The sequence below is a fragment of the Dendrobates tinctorius genome, unplaced genomic scaffold, assembly GCF_039654945.1.
Source record: "Dendrobates tinctorius isolate UK_male_01 unplaced genomic scaffold, ASM3965494v1 ptg000108l, whole genome shotgun sequence".
NCBI classification, from domain to species: Eukaryota; Metazoa; Chordata; class Amphibia; order Anura; family Dendrobatidae; genus Dendrobates; species Dendrobates tinctorius.
Genome location: NW_027361776.1, coordinates 3,367,409 through 3,393,767, shown reverse-complemented (window position 1 = coordinate 3,393,767; position 26,359 = coordinate 3,367,409).

Genomic DNA, 26,359 nt, shown 5'->3' with positions numbered 1-26,359 from the left:
TGGGGCTCAGGGTCCGATTTTGTGACTGGGGTCCCTCTGCGTTCGATTTTGTGGCCGGGGTCTCTCAGGGTCCGATTTTGTGGTCGGGGCCCCTCAGGGTCCGAGTTAGTGTTTGGGGCCCCTCAGGGTCCGATTTTGTGGTTGGGGCCCCTCAGAGTCCGATTTTGTGGCCGGGGCCCCTCAGGGTCTGATTTAGTGGTTGGGGCCCCTCAGGGTCTGATTTGGTGGGCGGGGCCCCACATGGTCCGATTTGGTGGGCGGGGCCCCTCAGGGTCCGATTTCTTGGGGCGGGGCCCCTCACGGTCCGATTTGGTGAGCGGGGCCCCTCAGGGTCCGATTTGGTGGGCGGGGCCCCTCAGGGTCTGATTTGGTGAGCACAGCCCCTCAGAGGTCGATTTGGTGGGCGGGGCCCCTCAGGGTCCAATTTGGTGGGTGGGGCCCCTCAGGGTCCAATTTGGTGGGCGGGGTCCCTCAGAAACCGATTTGCTTGGCGGAGCCCCTCAGAACCCGATTTTGTGAGCGGGGCCCCTCAGAGTTCAATTTGGTGAGCGGGGCCCCTCAGGGTCCGATTTGGTGAGCGGGGCCCCTCAGGATCCGATTTTGTGGCTGGGGCCCCTCAGGGTCTCATTTTGTAGGTGGGGACCCTCAGGGTCCGATTTTGTGTCCGGGGCCCCTCAGGGTCCGATTTTGTGGTTGAGGCCCTTCAGAATCCGATTTCTCGGGCGGGGCCCCTCAGCGTCCGATTTGGTGAGCGGGGCCCCTCTGAGTTCGATTTTGTGAGCACGGCCCCTCAGGGTCTGATTTGGTGGACTGGGCCCCTCAGGGTCCGATTTGGTGGGCGGGGGCCACTCTGGGTCTGATTTGGTGAGCGGGGCCCCTCGGCGTCCGATTTGGTGAGCGGGGCCCCTCTGAGTTCGATTTTGTGAGCACGGCCCCTCTGGGTCCGATTTGGTGGGCTGGGCCCCTCAGGGTCCGATTTGGTGGGCGGGGCCCCTCATGGTTTGATTTGGTGGGCGGGGGCCACTCTGGGTCTGATTTGGTGGGTCAGGACCCTCAGGGTCCAATTTTGTGTCCGGGGCCCCTCAGGGTCCGATTTTGTTGTTGGGCCCCCCTCAGAATCCGATTTGGTGGGCGGGGCCCCTCAGGGTCCGATTTGGTGAGCGGAGTCCCTCAGAGTTCGATTTGGTGAGCGGGGCCTCTCAGGGTCCAATTTGGTGGGTGGAGCCCCTCAGGGTCCGATTTGGTGGGCGGGGCCCCTCAGGGTCCGATTTTGTGGGTGGGGGCCCTCAGGGTCCGATTTTGTGGCTGGGGCTCCTCAGGGTCCGATTTTGTGGCTGGGACACCTCAGGGTCTGATTTTGTGGCCGGGTCTACTCAGGGTCCGATTTTGAGGGCGGGGTCCCTTAGGGTCCTATTTTGTGGTTGGGGGCCCTCAGGGTCCGATTTTGTGGGTGGGGCCCCTCAGAGTCCGATTTGGTTGGCAGGGCCCCTCAGGGTCTGATTTGGTGGGCGGGGCCTCTCAGGGTCCGATTTTGAGGGCGGGGCCTTTCAGGGTCCGATTTTGTGGGCGGGGCCCCTCAGGGTCCGATTTGGTGGGCGGGGCCCCTCTGGGTTCGATTTTGTGGCCGGGGTCTCTCAGGGTCCGATTTTGTGGCCGGGGCCCCTTAGGGTCCGATTTTGTGGTTGGGGGCCCAAAGGGTCCGATTTTGTGGGTGGGGCCCCTCAGAGTCCGATTTGGTTGGCGGGGCCCCTCAGGGTCCGATTTGGTGGGCGGGGCCCCTCAGGGTCCGATTTTGTGGGCGGGGCCCCTCGGGGTCCAATTTTGTGGGTGGGGCCCCTCTGGGTTCGATTTTGTGGCCGGGGTCTCTCAGGGTCCGATTTTGTGGCCGGGGCCCCTCAGGGTCCGATTTTGTGGGTGGGGCCCCTCAGGGTCCGATTTTGTGGTTGGGGCCCCTCAGGGTCCGATTTTGTGGTTGGGGCCCCTCAGGGTCCGATTTTGTGGCCGGCGCCCCACAGCATCCGATTTCGTGACTGGGGCCCCTCAGGGTCCGATTTTGTGGCTGGGGCCCCTCAGGGTCCGATTTTGTGGCCGGGGCCCCTCAGGGTCCGATTTTGTGGCCGGGGCCCCTCAGGGTCCGATTTTGTGGCCGGGGCCCCTCAGGGTCCGATTTTGTGGTTGGGCCGCTCAGGGTCCGATTTTGTGGCCGGGGCCCCTCAGGGTCCGATTTTGTGGGTGGGGCCACTCAGGGTCCGATTTTGTGGCTGGGGCCCCTCAGGGTCCAATTTTGTTGGTTGGGCCCCTCAGGGTCCGATTTTGTGGCCGGGGCCCCTCAGGGTCCGATTTTGTAGTTGGGGTCCCTCAGGGTCTGATTTTGTGGCCGGGGCCCCTCAGGGTCCGATTTTGTAGTTGGTGCCCCTCAGGGTGCGATTTTGTGGGTGGGGCCCCTCAGGGTCCGATTTTGTGGCCGGGGCCCCTCAGTGTCCGATTTTGTGGGTGGGGCCCCTCAGGGTCCAATTTGGTGGGTGGGGCCACTCTGGGTCTGATTTGGTGAGCGGGGCCACTCTGGGTCTGATTTGATGGGCGGGGCCACTCTGGGTCCAATTTGGATGCCAGGGTTGCTGGCATCTTTTTGTAGGCCAGGGCCTATCAGCCTCCGATTTGGAGCCTTGGGTCACTCAGCTTTCGATTTGGCGCGCCGGCCCTTTAAGACTCATTTTGGTGCGCCGGCTCTTTAAGAATCACTTTGGCGCGTCGGCCCTTTAAGAGCCAGGGTGGCTCACTGGGCTTCTAAATCCACTTTGGCGCACATTCTCTCTCAGGGGCATACGTCATGTGATGAAGCTAGATTTGCATTTGTGCTGTGGGTTTTGCTTTAAGAGCTGATATTATGTGGCAGAAGCTCTGTCTTGGAGAGGTCATGTGACGTTCGTAGGCGTTGGCATAGTAACTGGGTCTGCCTGTGCGTATCCATGAGCTTAACTGCCATTTCAATCGACTCAGGGCATGTTTTGTCTATAGCAAAATTTCCCCATTCAAATGCATTGAGACAGTGCATTCCAATGACGGGAAAAAAAATTTTCAAACGCAAATTGCGCAAAAACTACAAATCCGATCGACACGAAAAATACTTAGCACACCTCTCATGGACGCTGGCTTCGAAACGACACCTCAACGGAGTCTGTGCGTGTAGCGGTTCGGGCCGCATTAATTGCGGAAATCAACTGGAAAATAAGAAGAAGAAGAATAAGTTAGCAGCGTTCGGATTACAATGTAGTGGTTTTTTCAAACCACTATAACTAGATGTGTATTTCCTGAAGGAAGTACAGATAGTGGTTTGAAATGGTGCCTGGGCTACCCCTTTAAGAGAGACTTGCCTGCTGCCCCTGCAAGACTTTCAACTCAGGATCCGTTTTAAATGTGGGTGCCTCTGAGAGGCCACTTTGGCCTCAGGGTCTGATTTGGTGGGTGGGGCCCCTCAGGATCCGATTCGGTGGCCTGGGATCCTCAGGATTTGAATTAGTGGCCGGGATTCCTCAGGGACCAGTTTTGTGGGTGGGGAGCCTCAGGATCTGATTCCTTGGCCTGGGCTCCTCAGGGCTTGAATTGTTGGCGTGGATCCCTCAGGGTCCGATTTTGTGGGTGAGGCCCCTCAGGGTCCGATTTTGTGGGTGTGGCCCCTCAGGGTCCGATTTTATGGGTGGGGCCCCTCAGGGTCCGATTTTATGGGTGGGGCCCCTCAGGGTCCGATTTTGTGGGTGGGGACCCTCATGGTCCGATTTTGTGGGTGGGGCCCCTTAGGGTACGATTTTGTGGCCGGGGCCCCTCAGGGTCTAATTTCGTGGCCGGGGCACCTCAGGGTCCGATTTTGTGGCTGGGGCCCCTCAGGGTCCGATTTTGTGGCCGGTGCCCCTCAGGGTTCGATTTTGTGGCTGGGGTCACTCAGGGTGAGATTTTGTGGCCGGGGCCCCTCAGGGTCCGATTTTGTTGGTTGGGCCCCTCAGAGTCCGATTTTGAGGGTGGGGCCCCTCAGGGTCCGATTTTGTGGGTGGGGCCCCTCAGAGTCCGATTTGGTTGGCGGGGCCCCAGGGTCCGATTTGGTGGGCGGGGCCCCTCAGGGTCCGATTTGGTGGGCGGGGCCCCTCAGGGTCCGATTTGGTGGGCGGGGCCCCTCAGGGTCCGATTTGGTGGGCGGGGCCCCTCAGGGTCCGATTTGGTGGGAGGGGCCCCTCAGGGTCCAATTTTGTGGGTGGGGCCCCTCTGGGTTCGATTTTGTGGCCGGGGTCTCTCAGGGTCCGATTTTGTGGTCGGGGCCCCTCAGGGTCCGATTTTGTGGCCGGGGCCCCTCAGGGTCTCATTTTGTGGCCGGGGCCCCTCAGGGTCCGATTTTGTGGTTGGGGCCCCTCAGGGTCCGATTTTGTGGTTGGGGCCCCTCAGGGTCCGATTTTGTGATTGGGGCCCCTCAGGGTCCGGTTTTGTGGTTGGGGGCCCTCAGGGTCCGATTTTCTGGCCGGGGCCCCTCAGGGTCCGATTTTGTGGTTGGGGCCCCTCAGGGTCCGATTTTGTGGCCGGCGCCCGTCACGGTCCGATTTCGTGGCCGGGGCCCCTCAGGGTCCGATTTTGTGGCCGGGGCCCCTCAGGGTCCGATTTTGTGGCCGGGGCCCCTCAGGGTCCTATATTGTGGTTGGGCCGCTCAGGGTCCGATTTTGTGGCCGGGGCCCCTCAGGTTCTGATTTTGTGGCCGGGGCCTTTCAGGGTCCGATCTTGTGGGTGGGGCCCCTCAGGGTCCGATTTTGTGGCCGGGGCCCCTCAGGGTCCGATTTTGTGGTTGGGGCCCCTCAGGGTCTGATTTTGTGGCTGGGTCCACTCAGGGTCCGATTTTGTGGGTGGGGCCCCTTAGGGTCTGATTTTGTGGGTGGAGCCCCCTGGGTCCATTTTGGTGGGCGGGGCCACTCTGGGTCCGATTTGGTGGGTGGGGCCCCTCAGGGTCTGATTTGGTGGGCGGGGCCCCTCAGGGTCTGATTTGGTGGGCGGGGCTCCTCAGGGTCTGATTTGGTGGGCGTGGCCTCTCGGTCCGATTTAGTGGGCAGTGCCCCTCAGGGTCCGATTTGGTGGGCGGGGCCCCTCAAGATCCGATTTGGTGGGCGGGGCCCCTCTGGGTCCGATTTGGTGGGCGTTTCCCTTTCATGGTCCAATTTGGTGGGCGGGGTCACTCTGGGTCCGATTTGGTGGACGGAGCTCCTCAGGGTCTGATTTGGTGGGTGGGGCCACTCTGAGTCTGATTTGGTGGGCGGGGCACCTCAGTGTCTGATTTGGTGGGCTGTGCCACTCTGGGTCCGATTTGGAGGCCAGGGTGGCTCAGCCTCTGATTTGGAGGCCGGGGTGGCTCAGCCTCCGATTTGGAGCCTGGGGTCACTCAGCTTTCGATTTGGCGCGTCGGCCCTTTAAGAGCCAGTTTGGCTCACTGGGCTTCTAAATACACTTCATTCTCTTTCAGGGGCATGCGTCATGTGATGAAGCTAGATTTGCATTTGTGCTGTCGGTTTCGCTTTAAGAGCTGATATTATGTGGCAGAAGCTCTGTCCTTGGGGCGTCATGTGACGTTCGTAGGCGTTGGCATAGTAACTGGGTCTGCCTGTGCATATCAATGAGCTCAACTGACATTTCAATCGCCTCAGGGCACGTTTTAAGTTTCCCATTCAAATGCATTGAGACAGTGCATTCCAATGACGGGAAAAAAAATTTCTAACGCAAATTGCGCAAAAACTACAAATCCAATCGACACGAAAAATACTTAGCACACCTCTCATGGACACTGGCTTCGAAACGACACCTCAACAGAGTCTGTGCGTGTAGCGGTTCTGGCCACATTAATTGCGGAAATCAACTGGAAAATAATAATAATAAGAAGAAGAATAAGTTAGCAGCGTTCGGATTACAATATAGTGTTTTTTTCAAACCACTATAACCAGATGTGTATTTCCTGAAGGAAGTACAGATAGTGGTTTGAAATGGTGCCCGGGCTGCCCCTTTAAGAGAGACTTGCCTGCAAGACTTTCAACTCAGGATCCGTTTTAACTGTGAGTGCCTCTCAGGGGCCACTTTGGCCTCAGGGTCTGATTTGGTGGGTGGGGAGCCTCAGGATCTGATTCCTTGGCCTGGGCTCCTCAGGGCTTGAATTGTTGGCGTGGATCCCTCAGGCTCCGATTTTGTGGGTGGGGCCCCTCAGGGTCCGATTTTGTGGGTGGGGCCCCTCAGGGTCTGATTTTGTGGCCGGATCCCCTCAGGGTCCGATTTTGTGGGTGGGGCCCCTCAGGGTCCAATTTTGTGGCCAGGGCCCCTCAGGGTCCAATTTTGTGGGTGGGGCCACTCTGGATCCGATTTTGTGGGTGGGGCCACTCTGGGTCCGATTTGGTGGGTGGTGCCACTCTGGGTCCGTTTTGTTGGGCGTGGCCCCTTAGGGTATGATTTGGTGGGCGGGACCACTCTGGATCCGATTTGGTGGGCGGGACCACTCTGGGTCCAATTTGGTGGGCGGGACCCCACGGGTCCAATTTGGTGGGTGGGGCCCCTCAGGGTCCGGTTTGGTGGGCAGGGCCTCTCTGGGTTTGATTTGGTGGGTGGGGTCACTCTGGGTAAGATTTGGAGGCTGGGGTTGCTCAGCCTCCGATTTGGAGGCCGGGGTCGATGAGCTTCCGATTTGGAGGCCGAGGTCGTCGAGCCTCCGATTTGGAGGCCGAGGTCGTCGAGCCTCCGATTTGGAGGCCGGGGTCGTTGAGCCTCCGATTTGGAGGCCAGGGTCGTTGAGCCTCCGATTTGGACCCCAGAGTCGATCAGCTTCCGATCTGGAGGACGGTTTGGCTCAGCCTCCGATTTGGAGGCCGGAGTGACTCAGCCTCCGATTTGGAGGCCGGGGTCGCTCAGCCTCCAATTTGGACCCCAGAGTCGATCAGCTTCCGATCTGGAGGACGGAATGGCTCAGCCTCCGATTTGGAGGCCGGAGTGACTCAGCCTCCGATTTGGAGGCTGGTGTGGCTCAGCCTCCGATTTGGAGACCGGGGTGGCTCAGCCTCCGATTTGGAGGCCGGGGTGGCTCAGCCTTTGATTTGGAGGCTGGGGTGGCTCAGCCTCCGATTTGGAGGCCGGGGTGGCTCAGCCTCCGATTTGGAGGCCGGGGTGGCTCAGCCTCTGAATTGGAGGCCGGGGTCGCTCAGGCTCCGATTTGGAGGCCGGGGTCGATCAGCCTCCGGTTTGGAGGCCGGGGTCGATCAGCCTCCGGTTTGGAGGCCGGGGTCGATCAGCCTCCGGTTTGGAGGCCGGGGTCGATCAGCCTCCGGTGTGGAGGCCGGGGTCGATTAGCCTCCGGTTTGGAGGCCGGGGTCGATCAGCCTCCGATTTGGAGGCCGGGGTCGATCAGCCTCCGATTTGGAGGCCGGGGTAGATCAGCCTCCGATTTGGAGGCCGGGGTCGATCAGCCTCCGATTTGGAGGCCGGGGTCGATCAGCCTCCGATTTGGAGGCCGGGGTCGATCAGCCTCCGATTTGGAGGCTGGGGTGGCTCAGCCTCCGATTTGGAGCCTGGGGTGGCTCAGCTTTCGATTTGGCGTGTCGCCCCTTTAAGGCCTCTTTCACACATCAGGTTTTCGGCGTCAGGCGCGATCCGGCGCTTTTGACTAAAACCGGATCCGGCGAAATGCAATGCCGGATCCGGTTTCCCCCCCATTGACTTGCATTAGAGCCGGATCGAGCCGGATGGCCATGCGTTTCATCCGATTTTCGCCGGATCCGGCAATGTGACGCGATCCGGCGTCTGGAAAAAACGGCTACTGTAACGTTTTTTGTCTCCGGATCCGGCGTGTCCGGCTTTTTCATACAATGAAAGCCTATGAGCGCCGCAATGCGCCTGATCCGGCGACAGCCGGATCCGGCGGCCGGATCCGGTTTCTTTGGTCTGAGCATGCTCAGTAGCTCTGCCCACAGGACATATATAAAAGCAAGACAATGGGACCCTCAGCCACACCCAACATGCCACCCAAGCCAAGAACCAGGAGCAGGAGAAGGCAGCAGACATCTGCAGCAGCAGCACCATCAGCACCACCCCAAATGAAGCAGCATGCTGAACAACGGGAGGGGAGTCCAGCAGCAGATGAGAGACGGTAATTATCAAATCCCCCATTCCTCCAAACTAGGGCTATGGAATATCAAGATATTCATTGGCCCTTTATTTCTCTTTATTCAACAGCCGCCCAATAGATGCAGCAGCAGCAGCAGCAATGGCAGCAGCAGAAACACCACCCACAGCCATGGAGTCTGGCCATGAGGAAGACAGCACATCTTCTAGGAGCCCTCCCTCGCATCGTCAGCGTTTGACGGTAAGTTTTTTTTTCCAAAATCCATCATCTCTGTAATATATGTGTATTCATTGCCTTTTATTTCAAAACAGGAATCACAAGATGAAGAGGAGCTCCCAGAAGAAGAAGGAAGGGGTGTACAGACACTTGGAGTGGGCTCACAATTGGTAAGTTTTTTGCATCAAACGCAGAAACATAACATCACACTACACACAACACATAGAAAACAATGTTCTGCAGACCACACACAGCAAACAAATGCCTACATCCAAAGACATAACATTTTTTGTTTTCTTCTCTAGTCTTCCCAATCTGGTGCTCGGCCAAGAGGTCCTCGCAGTGCCTCCCAGGGTCGTCGGCGACAGCAACGCGGCGGTCACCAGCGTGTAAGTATAAATATTTTTGCTTTGTTTTTTTTGCACTTTTTATTTCATTTCTTTTGTGGAGGCTAATTATGTTATTTTTGTCTTTTTCTTTAACAGCCTTCACAGCGTGCTCCCGACTCTGACGGTGAGGATGGAGGGATTGATGTGGACCACCTCATCGATCTCATCAGAGAAAGGGAGCCGCTCTGGAATATGGCTGACCGCCGCCACGCTGACCTGATCGTTACCCGACGACTCTGGGAGGAAATCTGTTCGCTCCTTGTGGGCCGCTGGGAGGACCTCGAAGCTCGGGCCCAGATTAAAGAGCGTAAGTATATACAGTACCGGTTGCTTGATTTAAACCAGTGTTTCCCGAACTCCAGTCCTCGTGGTCCCCACGGATCATGTGTTCAGGATTTCTATTTACTTTGGAAATCCTGAAAACATGACCCCTGGGGACCATGAGGACTGGAGTTTGGGAAACACTGATGTTGTATACTAACCACTTTGTCCTTTCTCGTTTCAGGGGAGAGAATTGTGAAGCGGTGGCGGTCTGTGAGGGATCGTTTCAAGAAGGAGTTCAATAAAGAGATGCGGGCCCCGAGTGGATCTGGAGGACGCAGGAGCAAGTACAAGTACGCACGAGCCCTGTCGTTCCTCCGGGAGACAATGCTCACCAGAAGGTAAATATTACACACCACATGTGACAAAAAAATGTTTAGATGTAACTTTTTTATTTTCAGCCAGGGCCATACCATGTCACTATTTTAATTGTTTTTTTTTCTCTTTATTCCACAGCACGGTGAGCAGCACTCGGGAGCCTGCACGATTGGACCCTTCTGAGGCGATCCCTGAGGAGACCGGCACCGAGGGACACTTCGACCGCCCCGGTACATCTGCACCTTCCCAGCCTTCCCACACATTCGACCCATATGTCCCATCCACCAGCACAGGAGCATCGTGGCCGCCTACATTACATGAAGCTGCTGGTGAGGAGATCGCTTTCCCTTTACCCCACCCTTCTGCCCCTGCCACCTCTAGTACACCTGCGGGTACTGGGCGGCAGCGGCAGAGGGGTCAGGAAAAGAGTTATGCGCCAGAGTTCTTGCATCTGAATGCATCTTTCCAGAACTGTCTAAAAGTCTTGTCAGAGCAAATCTCCGCAGGCTTTCAGCAGATCAACTCCAGCATTCTGGAGGTGAAGACACTTCTGCAAACCATGCATTCAGAAGCAAGTTCTTCGCCAAACCACACCTTTTTCAGGTCTGTTGTGGAGCGCATGGCAACACTATCTCCTACCCAGCAGATGCATGTAATGCATTCGTGCCACGGTGCTCTACAGCAGGTTACCTCCCAACCTCCACCTCCCACCACTGTAGTTCCTCCACCTGCACCCCCTCCAGCCACTTTCCATCCTCCCCCTCCTATTACATCTGCACCCCCTCCAGCCACTTTCCATCCTCCCCCTCCTATTACATCTGCACCCCCTCCAGCCACTTTCCATCCTCCCCCTCCTATTACATACCAGCAACCTCCCCAGTACCAGCAACCTCCCCAGTACCAGTCATCTCCCCACTTCCAGCAACCTGCCCCGTATCAAACTCCTTCCCCGTACCAAACTCCTTCCCCGTACCAAACTCCTTCCCCATACAACTTTCCATCAACATCATCTGCTCCTACAGTCCCTGCCCAACCCTCCACTCCACCGCCCACCACCTCTTCTGCCTCCCACATGTCCACCCATTCTGTAGCTTTTTCCACACCATCACCTCTAACTGTTCCTTCCCCACCACGATCCCAATCCTCTCTCCACACTCCCAGTGTCGAAGTGTCCCGCAGCCCCTCCAGCAGTATTTCCACCCCACACTACACAGATTTATGATGTGTTTTGTAATAAAAATGCCCATGTTTTTTTCAAACCTTTATTAAAAAAGTTTTTTTAACTTTAAAAACAGTTTACAAACAAAAAAATATTTTAAATAAAAGTTAAATTATTGTTTACACTGGTTGTCTGTCATTTCTTTCTGCGGCGAAATATGTTTAAAAAAAAGGTTAAATAAAGGGTATTTAAAAGGTAAAAAGGTATTCAAAACCAGGTATATAACTGTGGGTAAATTTTAGCTTTTTGCCACAGTTGTGTTCCTGGTTGTGTTTGAAGCAAAGTATTTCACCTAAAAAGTTGTGTTTATTGTTGGTAATTTCATAACAATGTACACAACTTTTGTTAAAAGGTGAAATACTTTGCATAAAACACAACCAGGTACACACCTGTGGCCTAAAGCTAAAAATAGTAAGACCATGACAAGATAGCCAACTTTGGTTGGCAAAGGTATATACTGTTGGTACAGAAGGTACACAAGTTTGGTTAGGGCACAAATCTTTCACACTCTGTCATCCTGCCAGTGTACTCTGCCTTGAGGTGACAAAGTATAGTGCAAAATTGTCCCTCATTACTGAAACCGTCACAGAACTTCTAGTGGTAATGTCATGGTAATCTTGCAAGGTGGTTTCTTCAGAGGTGTCCTCAATGGAAATGGGTTCCTTGCAGATAACAAAATTGTGGAGTACCACGCAAGCTTTGATCACCTCGTCAACAGTTTCTGTCTTGAGGTTGATCGCAGTCAATAGGACCCGCCATTTGGCTGTCAGAATACCAAAGGTACATTCAACCATTCTTCTTGCTCTTGTGAGGCGGTAATTAAAAATGCGTTTTGGTCTTGTCAATCCTCTGCTAGAGTATGGTTTCAAAAGGTGTTCTGACAGCTGGAAGGCTTCATCCCCTACACAGACAAATGGCATAGGTGGACCAGATGTTTGCGGCAGCGGTCTAGGGGGTGGGAACTGGAAGGTGTTTCCATACAGTTTGCGCCCCATGGCAGACAGTTTGAAAACTTGAGAGTCATTGGAGCGGCCATAGGCCCCAATATCCACAGCAATAAATTTGTATTCCGCATCAGCGATGGCCATGAGGACAATTGAAAAATATTTCTTGTAATTGAAATATTCCGATCCCGATCCGGCTGGCTTTACAATGCGGATATGTTTCCCGTCCACAGCGCCCAAGCAGTTGGGAAACTGACATATCTGTTGAAACTTGTCAGCAATTTCAATCCACCTCTCTGTTGTGGGCTCTGGTAAAAACTCTTCAGCTAAGGAGTCCCACAGTGCACGGCATGTGTACTTCACTATTCCTGATATGGTGGAAATCCCGAGTCTGTACTGGAAATGCAGTGACGAAAGGGATTCTCCAGTTGCAAGAAATCTGTGGGGAATTAAAAAACAATCAATTAGTTTAAAATCACAGCATTACATACCAAAACTCAGCTATAACACTTGGAGATACAAACTACCACCAACAAGATTGCAGTGAAAGTGTGCTCTGATGCGAGCATATCCAATAAATGTGGCTTACCTTAAAGTCACCATCAGACGCTCTGCGGGTGAAACAGAGAAGCGGCAATAGGTGTCTGCTTTTCTTATGAGGTGTGCAATGCGCTCCACCAAGTAATCAAAATTCTCCATTTTCATCCGAACATATCCAAAAAATTTATCCGGGTTTCGTCGAAGGTCCATGCAGAGTGTAGAATAGACCCCACGCGTCATTCTCTTGGCTGTGATGGGGTGGATGCACAAACGTCGTCTACGATGCCTGATGCGCTGCTGTCTCGCTCTCTCCTTCTCCAGAACAATCACCCTCAAACGATTCGCCTCCGCTATAAAATCCGCCAAATTCTTCAAAATATTTCCAATGACAACATCCATCTTCGCCAGTAACTTGCTCTTCTCTCCAACCTGCACTTTCTCCTCTACAATCTGTCAAAGAAGGGCTGTAGGAACACTCTATATATAGTTTTCAAGTAGCCAATCCCGTTCGGAAGGCCACAAGGGTCAATTTTAAAAACCGGATCCGGCGTAATCCGTCGAAAAACGGATAGAAAAACGGATGAACCGGATGAGACGGATCCGGTTTTGTCTGTCAAGAAAAAGACGGATCCGGCAGAAAACCGGATCCGTCACATCCGGTTTTACTAAACATTTGCCGGATCCGGCATTCCGGCACGACGCCGGATCGCGCCTGACGCCGAAAACCTGATGTGTGAAAGTAGCCTAAGACTCATTTCGGTGCGCGGGCCCTTTAACGATCACTTTGGCGCGTCGGCCCTTTAAGAGCTAGTTTGGCTCACTGGGCTTCTTCTAAATCAACTTTGGTGGACATCCTATCTCAGGGGCATGTGTCATGTGATGAAGCTAGATTTGCATTTGTGCTGTGGGTTTCGCTTTAAGAGCTGATATTATGTGGCAGAAGCTCTGTCCTTGGGGCATCATGTGACGTTCGTAGGCGTTGGCATAGTAACTGGATGTGCCTGCGCATATCAATGAGCTTTACTGCCATTTCAATCGCCTCAGGGCACGTTTTGCCATTTCCCATTGAAAAGCATTGGAGACAGTGCATTCCATTGACGGGAAAAAAAATTTCAAATGCAAATTGCGCAAAAACTACAAATCCGATCGACACGAAAAATACTTAGCACACCTCTCGTGGACGCTGGCTTCAAAACGACACCTCAATGGAGTCTGTGCGTGTAGCGGTTCGGGCCACATTAATTGCGGAAATCAACTGAATAACTTGTGATTGGCGCATTATAATTGTAATACTAGACGTGTATTTCCTGAAGGAAGTACAGATAGTGGTTTGAAATGCTGCCCGAGCTGCCCCTTTAAGAGAGACTTGCCTGCTGCACCTGCAAGACTTTCAACTCAGGATCCGTTTTAACTGTGGGTGCCTCTCAGGGGCCACTTTGGCCTCAGGGTTCGATTTTGTGGGTGGGGCCCTCAGGGCCCGATTTTGTGGGTGGGGCACCTCAGGGTCCGATTTGGTGGGTGGGGCCCCTCAGGGTCCGATTTAGTGGCCGGGGCCCCTCAAGGTCTGATTTGGTGGTTGGGGCCCCTCAGGGTCCAATCTTGTGGCCGGGGCCCCTCAGGGTCCGATTTTGTGGGTGGGGCACCTCAGGGTCTGATTTTGTGGCCGGGGCCCCTCAGGGTCTGATATTGTGGGTGGGGCCCCTCAGGGTTCGATTTTGTGGCCGGGGCCCATCAGGGTCCGATTTGGTGGGTGGGGCCCCTCAGGGTCCGATTTGGTGGGCGGGGCCCCTCAGGGTCCGATTTGGTGAGCGGGGCCCCTCAGGGTCCGATTTGGTGAGCGGGGCCCCTCAGGGTCTGATTTGGTGGGCTGGATCTATCAGAGTTCGATTTGGTGGGCGGGGCCCCTCAGGGTTCAATTTGGTTGGCGGGGACCCTCGGGGTCCGATTTGGTGGGCGGGATCCCTCGGGGTCCGATTTGGTAGGCGGGGCCCCTCGGGGGTCCGATTTGGTGGGCGGGGCCCCTCGGGGTCCGATTTGGTGGGTGGGGCCCCTCTGGGTCCGATTTGGTGAGCGGGGCCACTCTAGGTCTGATTTGGTGGGCGGGCCACTCTAGGTCTGATTTGGTGGGCGGGCCACTCTAGGTCCGATTTGGTGGGCGGGGCCCCTCAGGGTCTGATTTGGTCAGCAGGCCCCCTCAGGGTCCCATTTTGTGGTTGGGGCCTTTCAGAATCCGATTTAGTGGGCGGGGCCCCTCAGGGTCCGATTTGGTGGGCTGGGCCCCTCAGGGTCCAATTTGGTGGGCGGGGCCCCTCAGGGTCCAATTTGGTGGGCGGGGCCCCTCAGGGTCCGATTTGGTGGACGGGGCCACTATGGGTCTGATTTGGTGGGCAGGGCCACTTTGGGTCCGATTTGGTGGACGGGGCCCTTCAGGGTCCAATTTGGTGGGCGGGGACACTGAGTCTGATTTTGTGGTTGGGCCCCTCAGGGTCCGATTTTGTGGCCGAGGCCCCTCAGGGTCCGATTTTGTGTCTGGGGCCCCTCAGGGTCCGATTCTGTGGCCTGTGCCTCTCAGGGTCCGATTTTGTGGTTGGGGCCCCTCAGGGTCCGATTTTGTGGCCGGGATCCCTCAGGGTCCGATTTTGTGGCCGGGGCCCCTGAGGTTCCAATTTTGTGGGTGGGGCCCCTCAGGGTCCGATTTTGTGGATGGGGCCCCTCAGGGTCCGATTTTGTGGGTGGGGCCCCTCAGGGTACAATTTGGTGGGCAGGGCCACTCTGGGTCTGATTTGGTGGGCGGGGCCACTCTGGGTCCGATTTGGTGAGCGGAGCCCCTCAGGGTCTGATTTGGTGGGCGAGATCTATCAGAGTCCGATTTGGTGGGTGGGGCCCCTCAGGGTCCAATTTGGTGGGCGGGGACCCTCGGGGTCCGATTTGGTGGGCGGGGCCCCTCGGGGTTTGATTTTGTAGGCGGGCAACTCTGGGTTCGATTTGGTGGGCGGGGCCCCTCAGAGTTCAATTTGGTCAGCGGGGCCCCTCAGGGTCCGATTTGGTGGGCGGGGCCCCTCAGAGTTCAATTTGGTCAGCGGGGCCCCTCAGGGTCTGATTTTGTGGTTGGGGCCTTTCAGAATCTGATTTAATGGGCGGGGCCCCTCAGGGTCCGATTTGGAGGACGGGGCCCCTCAGGGTCTGATTTGGTGGGTGGGGCCCCTCAGGGTCCGATTTGGTGGGCGGTGCCCCTCAGCGTCCGATTTGGTGGGCGGGGCCCCTCAGGGTCCGATTTGGTGGGCGGAGCCCCTCAGGGTCCAATTTGATGGGTGGGGCCCCTCAGGGTCCAATTTGGTGGGCGGGGCCGCTCAGGGTCCAATTTGGTGGGTGGGGCCCCTCAGGGTCCGATTTGGTGGGTGGGGCCCCTCAGGGTCCGATTTGGTGGGTGGTGCCCCTCAGGGTCCGATTTCGTGGGCGGGGCCCCTCAGGGTCCGATTTGGTGGGCGGGGCCCCTCAGGGTCCGATTTGGTGGGCGGAGCCCCTCAGGGTCCAATTTGGTGGGTGGGGCCCCTCAGGGTCCAATTTGGTGGGCGGGGCCGCTCAGGGTCCGATTTGGTGGGTGGGGCCCCTCAGGGTCTGATTTGGTGGACGGGGCCACTTTGGGTCCGATTTGGTGGACGGGGCCCTTCAGGGTCCAATTTAGTGGGCGGGGACACTGAGTCTGATTTTGTGGGTTGGGCCCCTTAGGGTCCGATTTTGTGGCCGGGGCCCCTCAGGGTCCGATTTTGTGGCCGGTGCCTCTCAGTGTCCGATTTTGCGGGTGGGGCACCTCAGGGTCTGATTTTGCGGGTGGGGCCCCTCAGGGTCCGATTTTGCGGGTGGGGCCCCTCAGGGTCCGATTTTGCGGGTGGAGCCCCTTAGGGTCCGATTTTGCGGGTGGGGCCCCTCAGGGTCCGATTTTGTAGCTGGGGCCCCTCAGGGTCTGATTTTGTGGCCGGGGCCCCTCAGGGTCCGATTTTGTGGCCGGGGCCCCTCAGGGACCAATTTTGAGGGTGGAGCCCCTCAGGGTCTAATTTGGTGGGTGGGGCACCTCCGGGTCCAATTTGGTGGGCGGGGCCCCTCAGGGTCCAATTTAGTGGGCGGGGCCCCTCAGGGTCCGATTTTGTGGGTGGGGCCCCTCAGGGTCCGATTTTACGGGTGGGGCCCTTCAGGGTCTGATTTTGTGGCCGGGGCCCCTCAGGGTCCGATTTTGTAGCCGGGGCCCCTCAGGGTCTGATTTTGTGGCCGGGGCCCCTCAGGGTCCGATTTTGTGGCCGGGGCTTCTCAGGGTCCGATTTTGTGACCGGGGCCCCTTAGGGTCTGATTTTCTGGTTGGGGCCCCTCAGGGTCCGATTTTGTGGCCGGGGTCTCTCAGGGTCCGATTTTGTGGCTGGGGCCCCTCAGGGTCTGGATTTGTGGGTGGGGCCCATCAGGGTCCGATTTTGTGGCCGGGGCCCCTCATGGTCTAATTTTGTGGCTGTGGCCCCTCAGGGTCCGATTTTGAGGGTGGGGCCCCTCAGGGTCTAATTTGGTGGGCGGGGCCCCTCAGGGTTCGATTTTGTGGGTGGGGCCCCTCAGGGTCCGATTTTGTGGGTGGGGCCCCTTAGGGTCTGATTTTGTGGCTGGGTCCCCTCAGGGTCTGAATCTGTGTGTGGGGCCCCTCAGGGTCCGATTTTGTGACCGGGGACCCTCAGGGTCTGATTTTGTGGTTGGTGCCCCTCAGGGTCCGATTTTGTGGCCGGGGTCTCTCAGGGTCCGATTTTGTGGTCGGGGTCTCTCCTGGTCCGATTTTGTGGCCGGAGCCCCTCAGGGTCTGGATTTGTGGGTGGGGCCCCTCAGGGTCCGATTTTGTGGGTGGGGCCCCTCAGGGTCCGATTTTGTGGCTGGGGTCCCTCAGGGTCTGATTTTGTGGGTGGGGCCACTCAGGGTCCGATTTTGTGACCGGGGCCCCTTAGGGTCTGAATTTGTGACTAAGGCCCCTCTGGGTTCGATTTTGTGGCCGGGGTCTCTCTGGGTCCGATTTTGTGGGTGGGGCCCCTCAGCGACCGATTTTGAGGGTGGGGCCCCTCAGGGTCTAATTTGGTGGGCGGGGCCTCTCAGGGTCCGATTTTGTGGGTGGGGCCCCTCAGGGTCTGATTTTGTGGGTGGGGCCCCTCAGGGTCCGATTTTGTGGGTGGGGCCCCTCAGGGTCCGATTTTGTGGCTGGGGCCCCTCAGGTTCTGATTTTGTGGCTGGGGTCCCTCAGGGTCTGATTTTGTGGCTCGGGCCCCTCGGTCCGATTTTGTGACCGGGGACCCTCAGGATCTGATTTTGTGGTTGGGGCCCCTCATGGTCCGATTTTGTGGCCGGGGTCTCTCAGGGTCCGATTTTGTGGCCGGGGCCCCTCAGAGTCTCGATTTGTGGGTGGGTCCCCTCAGGGTCCGATTTTGTGGCTGGGGCCCCTCAGGGTCCGATTTTGTGGCTGGGGTCTCTCAGGGTCTGATTTTGTGGGTGGGGAACCTCAGTGTCCGATTTCGTGGCCTGGGTCCCTTAGGGTCTGATTTTGTGACTGGGGCCCCTCAGGGTCTGGTTTTGTGGGTGGGGCCCCTCAGGGTCTGATTTTGTGGGTGGAGCCCCCTGGGTCCATTTTGGTGGGCGCCCCACTCTGGGTCCGATTTAGTGGGCGGGGTCTCTCAGGGTCCGATTTTGTGGCCGGGCCCCCTCAGGGTCTGGATTTGTGGGTGGGTCCCCTCAGGGTCTGATTTTGTGGCTGGGGCCCCTCAGGGTCCGATTTTGAGGGCGGGGCCCCTCAGGGTCTAATTTGGTGGGCGGGGCCCCTCAGGGTCCGATTTTGTGGACGGGGCCCCTCAGGGTCCGATTTTGTGGGTGGGCCCCTCAGGGTTCGATTTTGTGACTGGGGCCCCTCAGGGTCTGATTTTGTGGCTGGGGCCCCTCAGGGTCCGATTTTGTGACCGGGGACCCTCAGGGTCCGATTTTGTGACCGGGGACCCTCAGGGTCTGCTTTTGTGGTTGGGGCCCCTCAGGGTCCGATTTTGTGGCCGGGGTCTCTCAAGGTCCGATTTTGTGGATGGGGTCCCTCAGGGTCTGATTTTGTGGGTGGGGCCCCTCAGGGTTCGATTTTGTGACCAGGGCCCCTTAGGGTTTGATTTTGTGACTGGGGCCCCTCTGGGTTCGATTTTGTGGCCGGGGTCTCTCAGGGTCCGATTTTGTGGGTGGGGCCCCTCAGGGTCTGATTTTGTGGCTGGGGCCCCTCAGGGTCCGATTTTGTGGACGGGGCCCCTCAGGGTCCGATTTTGTGGGTGGGGCCCCTCAGGGTTCGATTTTGTGGCTGGGGTCCCTCAGGGTCTGATTTTGTGGCTGGGTCCCCTCAGGGTCAGATTTTGTGGGTGGGGCCCCTCAGGGTCCGATTTTGAGACCGGGGACCCTCAGGGTCTGATTTTGTGGTTGGGGCCCCTCAGGGTCCGATTTTGTGGCCGGGGTCTCTCAGGGTCCGATTTTGTGGCTGGGGTCCCTCAGGGTCTGATTTTGTGGGTGTGGCCCCTCAGGGTCCGATTTTGTGACCGGGGCCCCTTAGGGTCTGATTTTGTGACCGGGGCCCCTCTTAGTTTGATTTTGTGGGTGGGGTCCCTCAGGGTCCGATTTTGTGACCGGGGCACCTCAGGGTCTGATTTTGTGGTTGGCGCCTCTCAGGGTCCGATTTTGTGGCCGGGGTCTCTCAGGGTCCGATTTTGTGGGTGGGGCCCCTCAGGGTCCGATTTTGTGGCCGGGTCTCCTCAGGGTCCGATTTTGTGGGTGGGGCCCCTCAGGGTCCAATTTTGTGGGTGGGGGCCCTCAGGGTCTGATTTTGTGGGTGGGGCCCCTCAGGGTTCGATTTTGTGGCCGGGGTCTCTCAGGGTCCAATTTTGTGGGTGGGGCCCCTCAGGGTCTGATTTTATGGCTGGGGCCCCTCAGGGTCTGATTTTGTGGGTGTGGCCACTCAGGGTCCGATTTTGTGACCGGGGCCCCTTAGGGTCTGATTTTGTGACCGGGGCCCCTCTTAGTTTGATTTTGTGGGTGGGGTCCCTCAGGGTCCGATTTTGTGACCGGGGCACCTCAGGGTCTGATTTTGTGGTTGGCGCCTCTCAGGGTCCGATTTTGTGGCCGGGGTCTCTCAGGGTCCGATTTTGTGGGTGGGGCCCCTCAGGGTCCGATTTTGTGGCCGGGTCTCCTCAGGGTCCGATTTTGTGGGTGGGGCCCCTCAGGGTCCAATTTTGTGGGTGGGGGCCCTCAGGGTCTGATTTTGTGGGTGGGGCCCCTCAGGGTTCGATTTTGTGGCCGGGGTCTCTCAGGGTCCAATTTTGTGGGTGGGGCCCCTCAGGGTCTGATTTTATGGCTGGGGCCCCTCAGGGTCTGATTTTGTGTGTGGGGCCCCTCAGGGTCTGATTTTGTGGGTGGGGCCCCTCAGGGTCTGATTTTGTGGGTGAGGCCCCTCAGGGTCCGATTTTGTGACCGGGGCACCTCAGGCTCTGATTTTGTGGTTGGGGCCCCTCAGGGTCCTATTTTGTGACTGGGGCCCCTCTAGGTTCGATTTTGTGGCCGGGGTCTCTCAGGGTCCGATTTTGTGGTTGGGGCCCCTCAGGGTCTGATTTTGTGGCCGGGCCCACTCAGGGTCCGATTTTGTGGGTGGGGCCCTTTAGGGTTTGATTTTGTGGGTGGAGCCCCCTGGGTCCATTTTGGTGGGCGGGGCCACTCTGGGTCCGATTTGGTGGGTGGGGCCCTTCAGGGTCCGATTTGGTGGGCGGGGCCCCTCAGGGTCCGATTTGGTGGGCGGGGCCCCTCAGGGTCCGATTTGGTGGGCGGGGGCGCACTTTGGCGCACATTCTCTCTCAGGGGCATGTGTCATATGATGAAGCTAGATTTGCATTTGTGCTGTGGGTTTCGCTTTAAGAGCTGATATTATGTGGCAGAAGCTCTGTCCTGGGGCGTCTTGTGACGTTCGTAGGCATTGGCATAGTAACTGGGTGTGCCTGCGCATATCAATGAGCTTTACTGCCATTTCAATCGCCTCAGGGCACGTTTTAAGTTTCCCATTCAAATGCATTGAGACAGTGCATTCCAATGATGGGAAAAAAATTTTCAAACGCAAATTGCGCAAAAACTACAAATCCGATCGACACGAAAAATACTTAGCACACCTCTCGTGGATGCTGGCTTCGAAACGACACCTCAACGGAGTCTGTGCGTGTAGCGGTTCGGGCCGTATTAATTGTGAAGATCAACTTAATAATAATAACTAGATGTGTATTTCCTGAAGGAAGTACAGATAGCGGTTTGAAATGGTGCCCGGGATGCCCCTTTAAGAGAGACTTGCCTGCTGCCCCTGCAAGACTTTCAACTCAGGATCCGTTTTAACTGTGGGTGCCTCTCAGGGGCCACTTTGGCCTGTGGGGCCCCTCAGGGTCTGATTTGGTGGGTGGGGCCCCTCAGGATCCGATTTGGTGGGCGTGGCCACTCTGGGTCCGATTTGGTGGGCGGGGCCACTCTGGGTCCGATTTGGAGGCCAGGGTGGCTCAGCCTCCGATTTGTAGGCCAGGGTCGATCAGCCTCCGATTTGGAGGCTAGGGTGGCTCAGCCTCCGATTCGGAGCCTGGGGTCACTCAGCTTTCCCTTTGGCGCGCCGGCCCTTTAATACTCATTTTGGTGCGCCGGCCCTTTAAGAATCACTTAGGCGCGTCGGCCCTTTAAGAGCCAGTTTGGCGCACTGGGCTTCTAAATCCACTTTGGCGCACTTTATCTTTCAGGGGCATGCGTCATGTGATGAAGCTAGATTTGCATTTGTGCTTTGGGTTTCGCTTTGAGAGCTGATATTATCTGGCAGAAACTGTGTCCTGCTGGGGTCATGTAAAGTTCGTATTCGTTGGCATAGTAACTGGGTGTGCCTGCGCCAGGGCCGGCTCCAGGTTTTTGAAAAAGTCTCAGTGGGCCCCCCCTTAAGGCCGGTTTCACACTAGCGCATTTTCAGCGCGCGCACGGCCGGGGGTAGCTCCGCCCCCGATCCGGCTCTCTGCCCGGCGTGCCCGCCCCTTCCTTGTAGCGCCGCCTCCTAGCGGACAGCGGCGCCTGCGATCGGCGCACCCTATCTTTAGCATAGGGTGCGCCGATCGTGCGCAGGCCGTGCGCTAGTTGCGCTTTGACCTGCGCTGCGCACTTTTGACGGTGCGCCGTGCGCGCCAAAATCCGAAAAGTTTGATTTTGGCGCGCACGGCGCACCGTCAAAAGTGCGCAGCGCAGGTCAAAGCGCAACTAGCGCACGGCCTGCGCACGATCGGCGCACCCTATGCTAAAGATAGGGTGCGCCGATCGCAGGCGCCGCTGTCCGCTAGGAGGCGGCGCTACAAGGAAGGGGCGGGCACGCCGGGCAGAGAGCCGGATCGGGGGCGGAGCTACCCCCGGCCGTGCGCGCGTTGAAAATGCGCTAGTGTGAAACCGGCCTAACACATACCACGACTCATGCCGTGTGACATCCGTGGTGACTGCCAAAAACGGACTTGTCTCCGTGTGGATCACACGGACACGCATGTGATCCACAAGCACACTCGCTGTGGCAAAACACGTTCATGTGAAGGAGGCTACTGATTAGTAGTGTACGCATGAACGAAAGAAGAGAGAGAGAAAGAACAGAGAGAGAACAGAAAGAAAGAGGGGAAATACAGAACAGAGAAAGAAAGAGAGAAAGAATGGAAGGAAGAACAGAGAGAGAAAGATACAGAGAGAAAGAAAGAAAGAAAGAAAGAAAGAACATAGAAAGAACGAACAGAGAATGAAAGAAAAAGAAAAAAAGAAAGAAAGAGAGAAAATAAAGAACAGAGAGAGAGAAAGAAAGGAAGAACAGAGAGAGAAAGAGAAAGAAAAGAACAGAGAGAAAGAGAAAGAAAGAGGGTAAAGAAAGAGAGAACAGATAGAGAAAGAAAGAGGGGAAAGAAATAACAGAGAGAAGGAAAAAAAAGAAAAAGAACAAAGATAAAGAAAGAGTGGACAGAAAAAAAGAACAGAGAGAGAAAGAAAGAAAGAAAGAAAGAAAGAAAGAAAGAAAGAGGGGGAAAAAAGACCAGAGAGGGAGAGAGAAAAAAGAGGGGAAAGAAAGAACGGAGAGAGAAAGAACAGAGAGAGAAAAAGTCGAAAGAAAAAAAGAACAGGGAGAGAGAGAAAAAGAAGGAGGGGAAAGAAAGAAAGAACAGAGAGGTAGAGAGAAAAAGAAAGAGGGGAAAGAACAGAGAGAAAGAAAGAGGGGAAAGAAAGAACAGAGAGAGAGAAGGAAAGAGAGAACAGACAGAGAGAGAGAGAAAGAACAGAGAAAGAAAGAGAACAGCGAGAGAAAGAACAGAGAGAGAGAGAAAAAAGATTAGAGAGAAAGAACAGAGAGAGAAAGAAACAGAGAAAGAAAAATTTTATAAAGATACTATAGCAGCCCGGCTCCCATTGTAGTGCCCACCTGAGCCTCCTGGTGCAGGACATATCATGATCCGCTCACATGGCCGACATCCCCGATTCCAAGGCGATCCCGCTGTCCGCTCTGTCAGAGGAGGACACAGTGATGGATCTGAAGCATTCCCTCCATGATTCCGTCACAATCTCCTACTGAAATTACCTAATTTCTGGTCAGCTTCTAGCACGTCACTTCCGCTAGAACGTTACGTGCAAGTTTTAAATTGCTCCTTGGGGCTCCACTGTGTACTCCTGTGTCCTACGGGGAAAGTAAGCTCCCGGCTGGGGCAGTCTCTCTCTCAAATTCGGGACTGTCTCGCTGGATCCGGGACAGTTGGGACTCGGGAGGTATAAATGCTCCCCTCCATACACCTCGTACACGCACGGCTCCACTTTTGTATGCCTCGTACACACACGGCTCCGCTCCGTACACCCCCGGCTCTGCTCCGCTCCATAAACACACGGCTCAGCTCCTAACACACAGGGCTCCGTTCTGTACATCTCGTACACACACGGCTCTGCTCCATACACCTCGTACACACATGGCTTCGCTCCGTACACCTCGTACACACACGGCTCTGCTCCGTACACCTCGTACACACACGGCTCTGCTCCGTACACCTTGTAAACCCCTCCTGACCCCACACAAGTACACACACGGCTCTGCTACATCCACCTTGTAAAACCCCTCCTGACCCCACACAAGTACACACACAGCACTGCTACATCCACCTTGTAAAACCCCTCCTGACCCCACACAAGTACACACACGGCTCTGCTACATCCACCTTGTAAAAGCCCTCCTGACCCCACACAAGTACACGCACGGCTCTGCTACATCCTTGTAAACCCCTCCTAACCCCACACAAAGTACACACACGGCTCTGCTACATCCACCTTGTAAAACCCCTCCTGACCCCACACAAGTACACACACGGCTCTGCTACATCCACCTTGAAAAACCCCTCCTGACCCCACACAAGTACACACACGGCTCTGCTACATCCACCTTGTAAAACCCCTCCTGACCCCACACAAGTACACACACGGCTCTGCTACATCCACCTTGTAAATCCTTCTTGACCCCACACAAGTACACACACGGCTCTGCTACATCCACCTTGTAAACCCCTCCTGACCCCACACAAGTACACACACGGCTCTGCTACATCCACCTTGTAAAACACCTCCTGACCCCAAACAAGTACACACACGGCTCTGCTACATCCACCTTGTAAAACCCCTCCTGACCCCACACAAGTACACACACGGCTCTGCTACATCCACCTTGCAAAACCCCTCCCTGACCCCACTGTCCCACACATAAATGTTACCTCATCCATCCAGACCAGCACCATAATGACAAGCGACCAGCACAGCAGAGTCCTGCAGCCACCCTGATCATGTGACCACTGACTCCTCCCCTCCTGTGACCTCATCACAGGTCCTGTGCCGGCACTACACACAAGATTACAGCCGAAGGAAGCGAAGCTCATTGCTGGCAGTAAGGCTGTGTGCACACGATGCAGATTTGCAGCAGATCCGCAGCGGATTTTACCACGCAGAAACGTTGCATATCCGCATTGTAATGTACAGTAGCCTTAAAATCAATAAAAAAAAAACCGCTGTGCAGATGCTGCGGATATTTCCGCGCGGTTTTCCTGCGGTACAAAATCCGCAGCATGTTACTTCTTACGCAATAAAACCGCAGGAAAAATGGAAGAAATCAGCAGGAAAAATGCAGGTCATTTGACCTGCGGATTTCTTCCATTCTGCGCAGAAAAATCCGCAGGGCTAAAAAGTCCGTCTGCACTCAGCCTAAGGGGCTGCATCACTGCGTGGGTCCCCCACGGAGGGCGCAGGATGGGGTCAGTACATGGGGGTGTGGGGCGGCAGACAGGGTACCCCAGACAGTGCGAGTGGGCCCTCCCATCTCGCCAGGGCCCCATCACTTGCCCGGGTGTGCTGGGTGCTGACGCCGGCACTGGCCTACGCATATCAATTAGCTTAACTGCCACCTCACGACTGCCCCATGTTTTCCCTATGGCAACATTTTCCCGTTAAAATGCAGTGAGACAATGCATTCCAATGACAGGAAAATGTTTTTTCAAACGCAAATTGCGCAAAACCTACAAATCCGATCGACACCAAAAATACTTAGCACACCACTCATGGACGCTGGCTTCAAAAAGGTGCCTCAATGGAGTCTGTGCGTGTAGCGGTTCGGGTTGCATTAATTGCGGAAATCAACTGAATAGTAATAATAATACTAGATGTGTATTTCCTGAAGGAAGTACAGATAGTGGTTTGAAATGGTGCCCGGGCTGCCCCTTTAAGAGAGACTTGGCTGCTGCCCCTGCAAGACTTTCAACTCAGGATCCGTTTTAAGTTTGGGTGCCGCTCAGGGGCCACTTTGGCCTGTGGGGCCCCTCAGGGTCTGATTTGGTGGGTGGGGCCCCTCAGGATCCGATTCGGTGCCCTGGGCTCCTCAGGGCTTGAATTGGTGGATGGGAACCCTCAGGGTCCGATTTGGTGACCGGGGCTCCTCAGTGTCTGATTTAGTAGGCGGGGCCCCTTAGGGTCTGATTTTATGGGTGGAGCCCCTCTGGGTCCAATTTGGTGAGCGGGGCCCCTCTGGGTCCAATTTGGTCGGCGGGGCCCCTCTGGGTCTGGTTAGGTGGGCAGGGCCCCTCAGAGTCTGATTTGGTGGGCGGGACCACTCTTGGTCCGAATTGGTGGGAGGGGCCACTCTGGGTCCGATTTGGTGGGCGGGGTCACTCTGGGCCCGATTTGGTGGGCGGGGCAACTCTGGGTCCAATTTGGTGGACGGGGCCACTCTGGGTTCTATTTGGTGGGCCGGGCCACTCTGGGTCCGATTTGTAGGCCGGGGTCAATCAGCCACCGATTTGGAGCCTGGGGTCACTCAGCTTTCGATTTGGTGCGCCGGCCCTTTAAGACTCATTTTGGTGCGCCGGCCCTGTGGGGTCATGTAAAGTTTGTAGGCGTTGGCATAGTAACTGGGACCTCCCTGCGCATATCAATGAGCTTAACTTCCATTTGAATCGCCCAATGTATTCCTACGGCAAAATTTTCCCATTGAAATGCATTGAGACAATGCATTCCAATGACAGGAAAATAATTTTTCAAATGCAAATTGCGCAAAAAATCCGATCGACACAAAAAATACTTAGCACACCACTCGTGGACTCTGGCTTCGAAACGACACCTCAACGGAATCTGTGCGTGTAACGGTTCAGGCCGCATTAATTGCAGAAATTAACTGAGTAATAATAATACTAGATGTGTATTTCCTGAAGGAAGTACAGATAGTGGTTTGAAATGGTGCCTGGGCTACCCCTTTAAGAGAGACTTGCCTGCTGCCCCTGCAAGACTTTCAACTCAGGATCCGTTTTAAATGTGGGTGCCTCTCAGAGGCCACTTTGGCCTCAGGGTCTGATTTGGTGGGTGGGGCCCCTCAGGATCCGATTCGGTGGCCTGGGATCCTCAGGATTTGAATTAGTGGCTGGGATTCCTCAGGGACCAATTTTGTGGGTGGGGCCCCTCAGGGTCTGATTTTGTGGGTGTGGCCCCTCAGGGTCCGATTTTGTGGGTGAGGCCCCTCAGGGTCCAATTTTGTGGGTGGGTCCCCTCAGGGTCCGATTTTATGGGTGGGGCCCCTCAGGGTCCAATTTTGTGGGTGGGGACCCTCATGGTCCGATTTTGTGGGTGGGGCCCCTCAGGGTACGATTTTGTGGCCGGGGCCCCTCAGGGTCTGAGATTTGGTGGGCGGGGCCCCTCA